The following is a 12,730-nucleotide window of genomic DNA, read 5'->3' on the forward strand; positions in this document are numbered from 1 at the left end:
AAAGTCCACAGAGTCTGGTTTGTGAGTGTCACCGAGAAGCAGCTGAGAGCGACTGAATGCAAAAACGACTTTCCAAATGAGGCTGACAGTTAATTAGCTGTGGAGAGACTGAAAGGGATCTGAGCAAATCAATAATTTCAAATGCTAGATACTCTTGAAATTGATGATATAGATACAGAAAGTTACTAAACAAAAGTCAACCGCTCTCACCAAAGAGGCTCGCTTTACACTCAATTACAAACTCATTTTTTTTTTATTGTAATATCAAACTAAAAAGAAAACCCATTAAAGGTTTAAACTTTTTTCTATATTTTTTTTTAAATCTGCATAACAAAAGGATCACTAAATGTCTGAATACATGCATTTTAGCAGTAAAACTTCTGAAGACATCTGTGAGCTGGAAATTATGACTATTAATTATAATGCAGTAAGCAAAAATACAAAAATGACCAATGCAATGAGTTTATACAGCACTGCTACACTACACTACTACAGTATGTATAAATATATGAAGATAATAATGGGGGTATTGTAATCTGTTACTGTAGAATAATGATAAAGGTGTCAGAAAGAGATCACTGGGAGGCTTTATAAGCTCATTGAAAAAAAGTCAACCTACAAGGAAGAAAATAAAAAAAATAAAAAAAAATGACAACTTGATTTATACGAAATAGTGAAAGGGAAAAATGTGTAAATCAGAAAAAAGTACATTAAAGACAGACAGGCAAGATAAGATACATCATAATATAATGGCATTGCTAGTAAGACAGAGGGATATGAGATAGATAAACTTTAGGGGGGAAGTATGTGGATACCATCCCAAATAAATGGGTGTTTCTCAGTTTTTTTAACATGGGGAAACCCCTTGAAATAACTTTCATGTCTTCAGGGAGCACCTTCTGTAATTACTATATCCACAGCTCACATTACTGTGATGGTCATATTCAACTGGACTTGTTAAAGACTTGATAATGTATAATGGACTTGTATAATGCTGTTGTAAACCAAGCACCTTCTTCATGGTTTGATAAATGTCAGAAACATAAATTGGCATTTGTTGCAACTTCAAGTTGCAGAGTCAACTTAACCTAGAAACTTTAATTATGGAATTAGAACAAGACGGTTACACTTATAAAAGGAATGGAGGAGCTCAGCTATGAGAAGAGATTAGCTGAACTGAATCTATTCTCCCTTGAGAAAAGACGTTTAAGGGGGGATATTATCACCCTGTATAAATAAATAAATGGTTCATAGGGAACTCTCCCAATTATTTTCTGTAAGGTCATTACAAAGGACAAGGGGCGCTCTTTGCATCTGGAGGAAAATACATTTAATCTTCGGATAGGGAAGAGATTCTTCACTGTAAAGTCGGTGAAAATGTGGAATCGGCTCCCTGAGGAAGCAATTTATTAGTTGCTTTAATAAAAAGCTGGGTGCTTTTTTAAAAGAACAAAATATGACTGGGTATTAAAGTTTTAATGTAAAGGCAACATCCAGAGAACATCCAATTGCCTTACAGGATCAGGAAGGAATGTTTTCTCCTGTTTAAGCATATTGACCCAGGTTTTTTTTTTGTTGCCTTTCCCTGGATCAACTATGTCTTTAAAGTTTTATCTGGGATATGACTAATTCCCTAGTGGTTGAACCTAATGGACTTAAGTCTTTTTTTTTCAACTAGACTAACTATGTAATTTGTGAAGTATGAGTTTTAATGGCATGTCCACCTTAATAGAATATTTGGCTTTTACCCAAAAGTAAAAATTTCATAGGAAGCAGCATCTTTGGTGCCATGCTGCAGCCTAGGGTTCCTCTAAAGTTTTAATGCCAATGTTGAATGTGGACTTTCCAGCCACAGACTTCCTAAACTATATCAAAATCAATTGGTCTGTGATGATTTTAATGACAATAGAACGATGCTGCGGTTTTTATTAACCAGATAATGGGCCATGAGGTATATAATAATGTACATTAATGAGTGATCATCAATTTCTAGAATGAAAATTACAGGGCTAATTGCTGAAGACTTCCACTGATTATTGTTTGTACATAAAACTAATTAATTAGTCTTTGGGCAGCTGCTTGGCTTTCTGGAGTTTATGAATTGTAATGTTGTGCAGTCAGCAATTCTGAAGCGTTTTGGTCACAAATTGTCAAATTGTAAAAATGTAATACATAAATACAACTGTTTCCTGTGTTGAAGTGACTTTATAACTGTCTCCTTCTCTATATGTGAACAAACTCTATGCTGATGCATGCAGGGGCAGACATAGGGAGTTTCTTGGCCATTCTCAGCAAACAGGAGCCCTCAAAGAGGCCCCAAGTCAGTTTGGCAAGGGAGCCTAAGCCAGTTCTGCACAGGGGCCCATTGGTGCCTATGTTAACCACTAGACACATGTCAATATAACCAGTAGTGGCAAACAAGATTCTCCACTGTTAAGCGAACATTAATATCATCTAGTTAGCTGAATTGTTTTCCAGTATTCATGATCGTGGTGGCACAGGTGAGAAGAAACATGGAGGGTGGCCAGTTTTTTTTCTAGGATTCCTCTATGGAGCGGGTTATTTGGAAGACCTAGTTTAGCTGGAATTTAATTTCCCCAAACGCTGAGGTCCGAGCAGACAGTGTTCAGGCAAAAATGTAACAAGGGGTCAGGACAGTACTGAGGTACAGCTATAAAAACGATGTGGCTGTGATCTTCATAGAGGGTGATCAAACATACCTTCCCTGTGGATTTCATTAAGGAGGGAAGCTCAATGATCCTTCACAAGGCCTGAGAAAAAGTTTCTGTTCATTCATTTGTAAGTTTTATAGTTAACTGTTAGGTAGGTATTGATACCTTGTACACCATAAAAAATGCCTGGTCATGCCTGATTGCACAGCTACTTCTGGAGGGCAAAGGTAGACTACAGCCAAAGAGGTCCAGGGTTGGAGAAATGGTCAAGATTAATGGAAAAAGTGATGTGGCCACATTTATTGTGGACCTTCCATCAGAAATGTAATTCCTGCTATCTCTGCAGTTTGTAGTTGTGATACACATGCCTGATAGAGATTGGCCTATAGTTTCATCCACTCACCTTTTGATTTGCTTCACAATTACAATGTTGCAGTCTGATTATTGGGTAGAGAGAAGCAGTATTGAAATGTCTTGTTCTCAGCACAGGAAACTACATATTAAAGTGGAATTAAGTTTTGATGTTCCTTCTGCAAAAAAACATACCTATATGCCTGATTGTTGTCCCATTCTAAAAAAAAAAACAAATTAAACACTAGGATCCCCGGCGCATCCTGGCATCCCCTGGGGCTACCAGCACTGAATTAAGTCCCATGCAGGCCATCCCAACCCAGCCAATACAGATGAATAAAACCAGGAAGACAAGAAGAAAGTGGATGGCAGCACCCACAATTGGATAGGTGAGTTTATTTAAAACCTGAATTACGATCAGGACAGGTAAGGTTATTTTATTGCAGAAAGGAAAAGACAAAATGACTGGCCTGGTCATATTTTTTATTTTATTTCCAGTTTAAATATCTGATCAATAAATAGAATCTGTCACCATCTACATGCCTCAAAAACATTCAGCTCTCATGCAAATATTGCTGCCATTCAAAAAAAAACTATATGACTATTTTAAAATGAAACTAGAGGGCAAGGTTAAGGAAATAAAAATAAAAATGTTTAATGTAGCCCAAGGTCTCTTTTCTATGCATGTCAGTTGCTGTGTCTACTCATTTTTATTTAATCTTTGAGCAAACAGAAAAGAATTGATATATAAATAGCAAATATGTTTGTATTGTTTTTATAACCTGTAAAACATGATTCTTTTTCTTACATAAATAGTTTTATTACCATCATTTCCCAAAGGCAGAAATAGAACCCCCGTCAGTATCCAAGTTTCCTGGGTCATCAATTTGCCATCCGCACAGGACCATTTCAGGCACAATTTTATAGAGTGATTGGAAAAGATACATCTGTCTGGAAGAACGTTTTGATTTAGAGTTTAGAAATACTCCAACAGTGGTCTGAAAAGTATCCACATGAAGATGCAGAGAGCCGGCTCCACTGAGGACAAAATATAAACCATTTCAGGAAAAAGACCAAAAAATACCTCTTGTTAAAACCATTTTTTTAATGTATTAACCTTAAGTTTCTTTTTAAATGTATTCTTTCAGGTTATTTCTGAAAATCTGCAAACAAAAAAGAAGTTAATGCCTACTTGAATTCTACATTTAGATCAGACAAACATACAAGGTATGTCTATGAAATAATGAGACTGATATGATAACTGACTTTTATTTATTTCTATGACAATTCTAATGCTTGTCTGCTGAAAGGTGTGGAGGAGATCAGTTTCTGTCAGTTGTTTCAAGATTCCTGATATTTATTTATTTACTGTATGTATTGAGCAAAAGCATTTTTCTTTTCTGCCATCTTTTCTTGTTTCTTTCTCCTAGCTTTGTCAAAACTTCCTTAAATTAATGTTGGGTCACTTTTGTGCCTTCTAGAACCCATTCTGACAAAATGGCGCCCTTCATGCCGATACGATGAGCCTGGCTGTGAATTTGGACTTTTTTGATTCTTGGTGATGAAGGTGTTTCCAGTGACTGTGGTTTTGTTTCAGGATCATACTGGAAGATCCGGGTTTCCTCACAAGTGATGCCTTTATGAAAAAGGTTCGGCTCCACCTCAAGTTGCTGCAGAATGTCAGCGCAAATTTCCTTGTGGTGCTTTTTGCTTTGGGGTGAAATGTTTACTAAAGATATCAAATGGACGCGTTGCTCAACTTTTGAAATGCTTATGATTTCAGCACATCAGGGGAAACACATCAGCATTAAATGATGACTGACAACAAACTAAATGGCAGAGAATGCCACTGTTTGTCCTGCATGTTTCTTGACTTATCATGACATTGTAATATTTTATAGAAAAGTGGCTATTCCTTTTATATATTAGAAAAAAAATATTTTTAAATGTTTTTTTTTTGGGTAGGTTACATTACTTTTCCTCTGTACCACTTAAGCAGAAAAGACTGAAGAGTAAAGATTGGAAACCTGCACCCTCCTGGGATACTTATGTCACATATCCCAGTAGGCTGTTGGCTCTTCCTTTTGCCCATGCTCGAGATTAAGTATGCCCGTCATCAAGGGGATTTCCTCTAATGTAAACAAAAAATGGTGATCAATCTCTTGCATGCGCAGTGAGATTGACAGTTTTTTTTTTTTACATTTGGAGTAGGACCTGTCAATCTATCTTGCGTCTGCGCAGTGCTAGTTTGGGTGATGCGAAGAAGAATCTGTAAGAAAGAAGATGGAGGCGCTGAATGGAACAGCAAGCACCCGAAGGAAGAGGGAAGCCGAAACAGCATGGGACTTACTGGTCTTAGTTTGGGGATTGATTCGAGGGCTTTTTACAGGTAAAGTTAAGAGAAAGTTCTGCTTTAAACTGCCTTCCCACTATCATGTAGAAGAAACACCTATAAACAAATAAAAAGTAATAATTCTATTGGAACCTTATTTTTCCAGAAATCAGAAAGAGAATTGGATAAATCTTTGGTTAAGGCTTTTGTACATATGTTATGATTGATGTCATTAGATCTTTCCTGATTAATTCCAGAAGCACTGTTCTGTTTTAAGGACAAGTAAAAGGAGATCTATAGGAAAGAACAGCGATCATCTCTGCTCCGTCATTCATTGATCCACCAGGAGAAGGGGGCACACTTCGTTTGAGATGATCATGATCTTAGTCTTGGTCGATAATCATCTAGTTTGTGCATGTAACCTAATATGCTAAGTAGCTGACAATCTCTTTTTATATACATCAGATAATCCCATTTTCCCATTTTAGATCATTGAGTCACCAGCAGATGTCTATTGATCCCTGTGGGGTAGTTGATGAAACCCATTTTCAATTTATCAGAAAAGAGATTCAGATGATTGTTATCTATTTTTCTTAAAATATATATATTGAGCAATGTATAACTAAAGCATTATTACATTGAACATATGGAGGAAGGTATCACTGTACTCCTTGTTATATGTGAAATGATATCTGGTGATAATGAAACACCTTAATATAATGCAGAGTGCATGATACAGCTATAGAAAATAAAAATAATGGTGTAAAGTATAAGGCATTTTTTTTTGGATCGAGTGGTATGGGTCACACTATCTGTCAAGCTTCCGTTGCTTCCTGTGGTCACATGGGTGGGATTATTCATGTTGGGATGTCTATTGTCATAAGGTCTAAAATTCTGAGAAGTAAATTAAAAAAATATTTTTCATTAGAACATATTTGGAAGAATTTGTCTAATGGAAATACCATGTTATCCAATGTTCTACTGGAAACTTTTTAGGAGAAACACTTCCTGCTGTGTTTAAAGAAAATAAATAGAAAAAAAAATCTCCCTTAATGCAATTTGGGATTTAGGGCCCATTCACATTATTAAGTGGTCCATTGCAATGCATTATTCTATGTTATGACACACATTGACGTGCATTTCTTTAGTTCAGCCTCCTTACTATGAATTGGGCAAAACACCACAATTAGGTTGAAAATGCACATTACCCTTTTCATCAATGATGATGTGCTGCACTGGGGTGTTCTGTGGCCATTTACAATCTGTAAGGTGCGTTAGAGTCCCATTTACAATGAATGGCACTGCAATGTATCGTACTGTACATAGGAAAGGTGTGTAGCCATGGCAATGTGCGGTAATTCCGTAGTTTAGCCAGCACTGAACAATTGTATTCTCTGCCCTAAATAAAAAAAAAGTTTACCAGATTACCCTTTAATTGCACATTAATCTGGATAATCCATAGCCGCCAGATTTGCACATAGCACTTTACTTGGTGTTTTGGATGTTCATTTTCAAACCTGTGTTGTGCAACTTTCTCTTTCTGCTTCCTGAATCACCAGTCCCATCCAAACAACCCTAACGCCAACTTTTGGGAAAAAGTGACATCATTGCAATGACAATAATTACTTATTCCTGGAGATTAGCTTTTAAAAATGATTAATACAGTAAGTCAATAAAAAAAAAGTTTTCTCTTTGTTGTAAAGCTAAAATAAACACCTAAGCAGGAGCACTAATGCACTATAACATTATAGCAGCAACTATATGATTTTGCTGTAAATGCAGTCTTGGAGCAAGATATGTTATTTGGAAACTCTTAGCTCCTGAAGAGGGATTTTAAATCTCTTTAAAACAGAAAAAATAACAACACACGAGGTGTAATTAGGTTAATCTTTGCTTTCCTGTGTACCTGTTCCTTTGATAAAGTTCAGAACACGCTGAGGATCAAAAATCGAATCTCACTGAACCAGCACCAAATCCTTTAACTGCAAGAATTTATTGCGTTTTTGAAAAAATACCCAAGGTGCCGGCTTTCTGCTGAGTGCAGGCCTATCCGAGGATTATTACTGGAGCCTCCGTGTATTTATCAAGCAGGTAAGACATCACACTGATGCATAATATGACATTTCCACTACTAGACTGGGCAATTTGAAGCCACAGACATGGATTTTACTAAACAATTCTGAGAATAAATGCCTATGATTCCTTGCATCTCAAATCTGAGAAACATGAAATCTGGATAAAGAAGAGTTTTAGTAAAATATTTGTAAAATATTAAATTACAAATTAGAGTTTAGGACTAGTGTGATGAAAATGTTTTTTAAGAAGGAAAATAGAATAATTATCTTTTAAAAAATATCACATTTTAAAAGTTAACTTTCTAGATAAGAAGAATTACAAACAACCCCAATTATAATGGAACAATACAAAAAGATCCAAATTATAAATTTAGGTCTGGTAACAAAGTAGGGTTTTATGGTTGTTAGTTTTTGGACACTTATTGGGCCAGTGATCTCGTGCTGTGCACTACCTCAGTATTTATTCTGTCCAGCAATGTCATGTTCATCAGTGAGAAGAACATAGAAATAGTAGCATGTGCCCCTTTCCTTTAGCTGTGCAGCCTGAGATGTACCTTCTCAGCATCCTCAGCATACACTTTGAGGCTGTGAACAGCTGAAGGGGATTTAGGAGCAGATTAGTCTCTGATCTCAACCCTGTTTTGTTATTGGCTGCTGGAACTTTATTGCCTTTTTGCTCCCAGTCCCCAGTGCATGTTGTAGCGTTAACCTAGGCTGACCTGCTGCTGGAGTATGATTTCATAGGCACCGACACCGACTCTGCTCTTTCTTTGCCAATAAATACCTTGTCTGGTGGACTGATTACCTGTGTAGGATCTCTGGCCCTGTATTCTGAACTTACCATCGCTGGATCCTTGGTACTGCATTATCTTTGGTTTCCTGGTCCCCTGTCAGTCCTTCCCAAACGCCATCCCTTGTGCACCAAGTCCTGGGACCAACCATGTGTTGGAACTGCGCCTCTACATTCCCCTCTGAGCAGGGGCTTGCCATTAGGGATGAGCCTTCGGCTTTCTCGCAAAAATTTCCTCAAACTTCCGATTGGTCCACAAAATTTTGGTGAACTGATTTTGCGAACCCATTGGAAGTTCCAGAAAATCAGTACAGGAGGATTTCCAGGGCTGCATTCATTCATGCTGTGTGCGATCCCCAGGCACTAGAGGTTTAATGGGGACAAGTCTCCATTTAACCACTAGTGCCGGAGATCGCACACTGAGCTGATCAATGAATACAGCCGTGGCTCCATTCATTGATCACCACAGCCTGCAATTTTTTTTAAATAAAATTCTCATCTCATTTGGCGAATTTACACCGGACGTTTTTGCTTACAATCTCGCTCGTTCGCTCATTCCTACTTGCCATAGGAAATGCACCATTAGATTGGGGGACTGCAGAGCCTTACAGTTGGCATGAAAAACATCAAATATGTATATACAGATCTACAGATCAAAAGTAAACTTTTTGGGAAATTCTCTTACTAAACATGTCAGAAACAATCTAATTATATACATTAACACATCACCAATTGCAGTCAAAGTTCAGAAGCAAGATTATCATGGGTTAAACTGATTTCTTAGCTATGATTGCTAATATTGTACCAATGCATTTTGCAAATGTGCTTCATCAGGAAAAAATTAAAGGAGTATAAGCATAGACATACTAGGGTGAACCCTAAATAAACTTGTGAATGTGGTAATCATTCATTTTGCAAAAATACTAAATCACAAAGAAATGTAAAAGATAATGAGTTTTGCTTGCACATGATGGGTCTGATTTACTAAAGCTCACCAAGACTGGAGAAGATAGTCTATTATAGGAGAACCGGGGTGATCCAGCAATTATGCTGACAAATGTTTTCAATCCTGGACCACATAAAACATCTTTAGCATAATGTTGAAAATGTGATAATAGGTTCATTTAATTATCTTAAACTCCAGCATATCAGTTCAATAATGTGTATGCATTAGTCATGGCGCACATCAATATAAGTGCATTGCACCATGCATTAGAAACACACAGCAGAAGACATCAACATGCATCAATGCTTATTGGCAGGCCTTTGATTTGCCTATTCCTTATGATTTGTTTCCACTGATTTAATGGAAAATGCATCAGGCAGAAAATCAGTGAGCTGACTCCTAAAGTAGCTGCGGCCACTTAAAAATTTCAGATTAATGGTAAGGAATTAAGCTGCCTGTTGACCCATTCTGTTAACCTTCTTATTATTGTAACCAAAAGATGTGTTATGAAAGCTTAACACTGTTTTAGATTTAACGGACCATTAAGGTATCTTAAGTTATTTGTTTTTTTTTTTCAAGCAGGCTGCAAAGAAGGGAAAAAAACTTTATTTCCTAAATTTTTTCTGAGCTTTAATGGGTGGTCATGTGGCCACTTTACAATACCTCTATCACCCTCTTCACTATGCCAGGTGTGTGGTTGGGAGGATTCTGCAGATTATGCCCATAGCAGGTAAAAGTACTCATGACTTAGAAAACTTTAGGGCAGGCTCCCAACAGGACTTTGCAAGAAAATGCGTCGGCATGGTACCCTGTGGTCCCAATAGAGGCACATGCATGACGGAGCAAAAAATGCTGTCAAAAATATAGAAGCATGCAGTCAGCATTGTCATCCATTCAGAGGATGATAAGGCTGATATAGACAGATATGTATTCACACTACAGGCTATATTTGTAATACAGGGAATCTGGCATTCCTTAGAATATTCCCTGATGGGAATGAATTACTTCCATTGAAATACATGGACCTAGAAGATTCCCACAAGGGAATGTTTGTGGGAATGTCTGATTTCCTGTTTTATAAATAGAGTACATATATAAAAGACAGAAATTCAGCTCTGAATCATAAAATCGTTCTTGTGCAGTCCCTATACAGCAGGGCTTAGCTTGAGAGAGGAAAAAGGACAAGGAGACAATCACATGTACTGCAAAGCTCATTTACTAACAAAAAGCATACTGATAAAATGAGAAATCAAATCACAGGTTAGAGGAGGGACAAGACCTGTTAGTGTTTCTTAACTACACCAGAGGAAAATCAAGTCAGACCGAGCTGTACTAGGTGGCAAAATAATTTACATTTCAGGACTGGATGGACAGAAATAAAGATAATATGGCATGTAATACAGCTTTCATGTATGTGAGGCTATATGTTTATTTAAAAATGCTTTCCTAGACTACAGAAGTTACACTATCGTGGGAGAACTTGGGTCCCTTCTGCAAAAAACATTCTTACCTGCCTGATTGCCATCAAAAACATTTTTTTTCATAGGATGCTGGGGTATGGGGCACATCCAGGCTTCCCATGCAGATGCAAGGACTCATGGGAGTTACATCAATTCAACCCGGCCAATCAAGGTGGCCAAAGACCAAAAGCAAGAAGAAAATGGTGTCACTCATGATGGAACAGGTGCAATTAAAAAATTGTGATCAGATAGGAAAGGGTATTTTACTAGAGATGGGACTTCTCCTGTCCTTGATCACAGTTTTTAATTTTGTTTATTTCAACTTTAAAAGTTTTGCCACTTGTTGATCACTAGTTCTGCCTTTCTGGCATATAGAGTTTCTGATTGCCACTTTAGAGATAATAAAGGACCCCACATCTCTGTTTTCAGAAGCTTCTTACCCAGGGAGCATTTTGATAAATCAAAAACAGTGAAGGTCATATCCTGTTCTCAATGATAAATAGACCCCCAATATGACACAAGTTTGTATCCCAGAACCAAACTTTATACTAAATAATGGTACCACCAACAAGGTAAATTTAGATACCACAAAAACAGGTTATAATAAATAGGCAACGGTTATTGGAGTTGAATAATGTCAGAGGACAAATGGCTGCTTTATTCCTTTTCTTTTCCTTTGAACAAAAAAACATTTTTTCCCTCTCTAGTAATTCACATAAATTGTCCAATCAGATGTCTATTCAGAATTGTGCCATAAATTCACAAAATAAGTAATTATGTTCCATTCACAAACTTGTTCCAAATCAGTCCAGAGACAGATATAATTGTGTTCTATTTAAACACTCTGGGAAATCATTTGTCAACATTTGTTCCAATTCTGCATTGATTCAACAGCAAACACGGAGCCTTTTAAATCTGCATTCGCTTCTAACGTTGGAAAAGGAACAGCCAAACAAAACCCATTGAAATTCCTCCTCTGTTTGTCCTCTTTTACTGCTCGCTGTTGGTTTGTTCATTCTATAAACCCCTTTCATTAAAACAGCTTGCAACAGTGACCGGCAGAATGTCTCGTGTGAAAGAGATGTGGTTATTACAATAGTCGGGGTGCTAACAGATAACCAAGTCTTCCTTATCCTCTGGTATTGTTGGAAACAAATCCAAGGTGTTCGTTAGGACAATTATATATATATAAGTTGCTGGGATAACACATAAAACCCTACATATTCAACAAGACCTGACCCTGTGATAGTAACAAAAGTTTATTACATTCCATGCATAATTACACCTCCAACATTATTAAACAGGATTTATATAGCGCCAACATATTACGCAGCGCTGTACATTAAATAGCTGACCAATACAATTGTAGCACACTCCATACATAGAACACTACATCTCCAACATGAACAACCATTGGACACCATCATAATACAATTCTATTACACTCTAATGTAGAAAACTACACCCCCAACATGGCCAACCACTATACACCATCATCATACAATTATATTGCCCCCTATATACAGAAAACTACACTCCAACATGGCTGAATTCTAAACACCATCATAATTCAATTTTATCAATCTATACATAGAATTGCATTATGAGGGTGTCAAGTGGTGTAGTGTTCAATTATAGTTTATACAATATATAGAACAGTACTCAACATGGCTGATCACTGGACATTTTTATAGTACAATTCTATTAACCTCCATATACAGGTAGTCCCCGGGTTAAGGACATCCGACATACAGACAACATCTAGATGACGAGCTTCCCTGCTCCCTCGTGTGCAGTATGGAAGCTTAGAGGGGGGGGGGGGGAGTTTGCATGACTTGCAGAAGAAATAGTTTTTGCCAAACATAGCTAAATCGGAGCTCTTTTGTAAGCTCTTGTAATTCTTAAATGACCAAGACAAACTCTGCAGTTGTTTCTTTTTGCTTATGAAAGCAGAGCTTGCTTCAGAAGTTATAGAATGTTTAGGTTCCATAATTTTTTTTTTTGCTTTGTTTGTGATTAGCTCACAGTGAGGATTTTATACAGTAACTGACACCACGCTGCCTAATAATTTGTTAAGACAAACATCTGTCCTAATTGCATTTAT

General features: G+C 37.1%; 1 protein-coding gene across 1 annotated transcript in view; it reads right to left on the reverse strand.

Annotated features, from left to right (window-relative positions):
- The window catches only part of LOC140336023 (contactin-associated protein-like 5), a 221,896-nt gene that overhangs the window by 78,867 nt on the left and 130,299 nt on the right, over positions 1-12,730 (reverse strand). The window lies entirely within an intron of this gene.

The sequence above is a fragment of the Pyxicephalus adspersus genome, chromosome 7 (genome assembly GCF_032062135.1).
Source record: "Pyxicephalus adspersus chromosome 7, UCB_Pads_2.0, whole genome shotgun sequence".
NCBI lineage: Eukaryota > Metazoa > Chordata > Amphibia > Anura > Pyxicephalidae > Pyxicephalus > Pyxicephalus adspersus.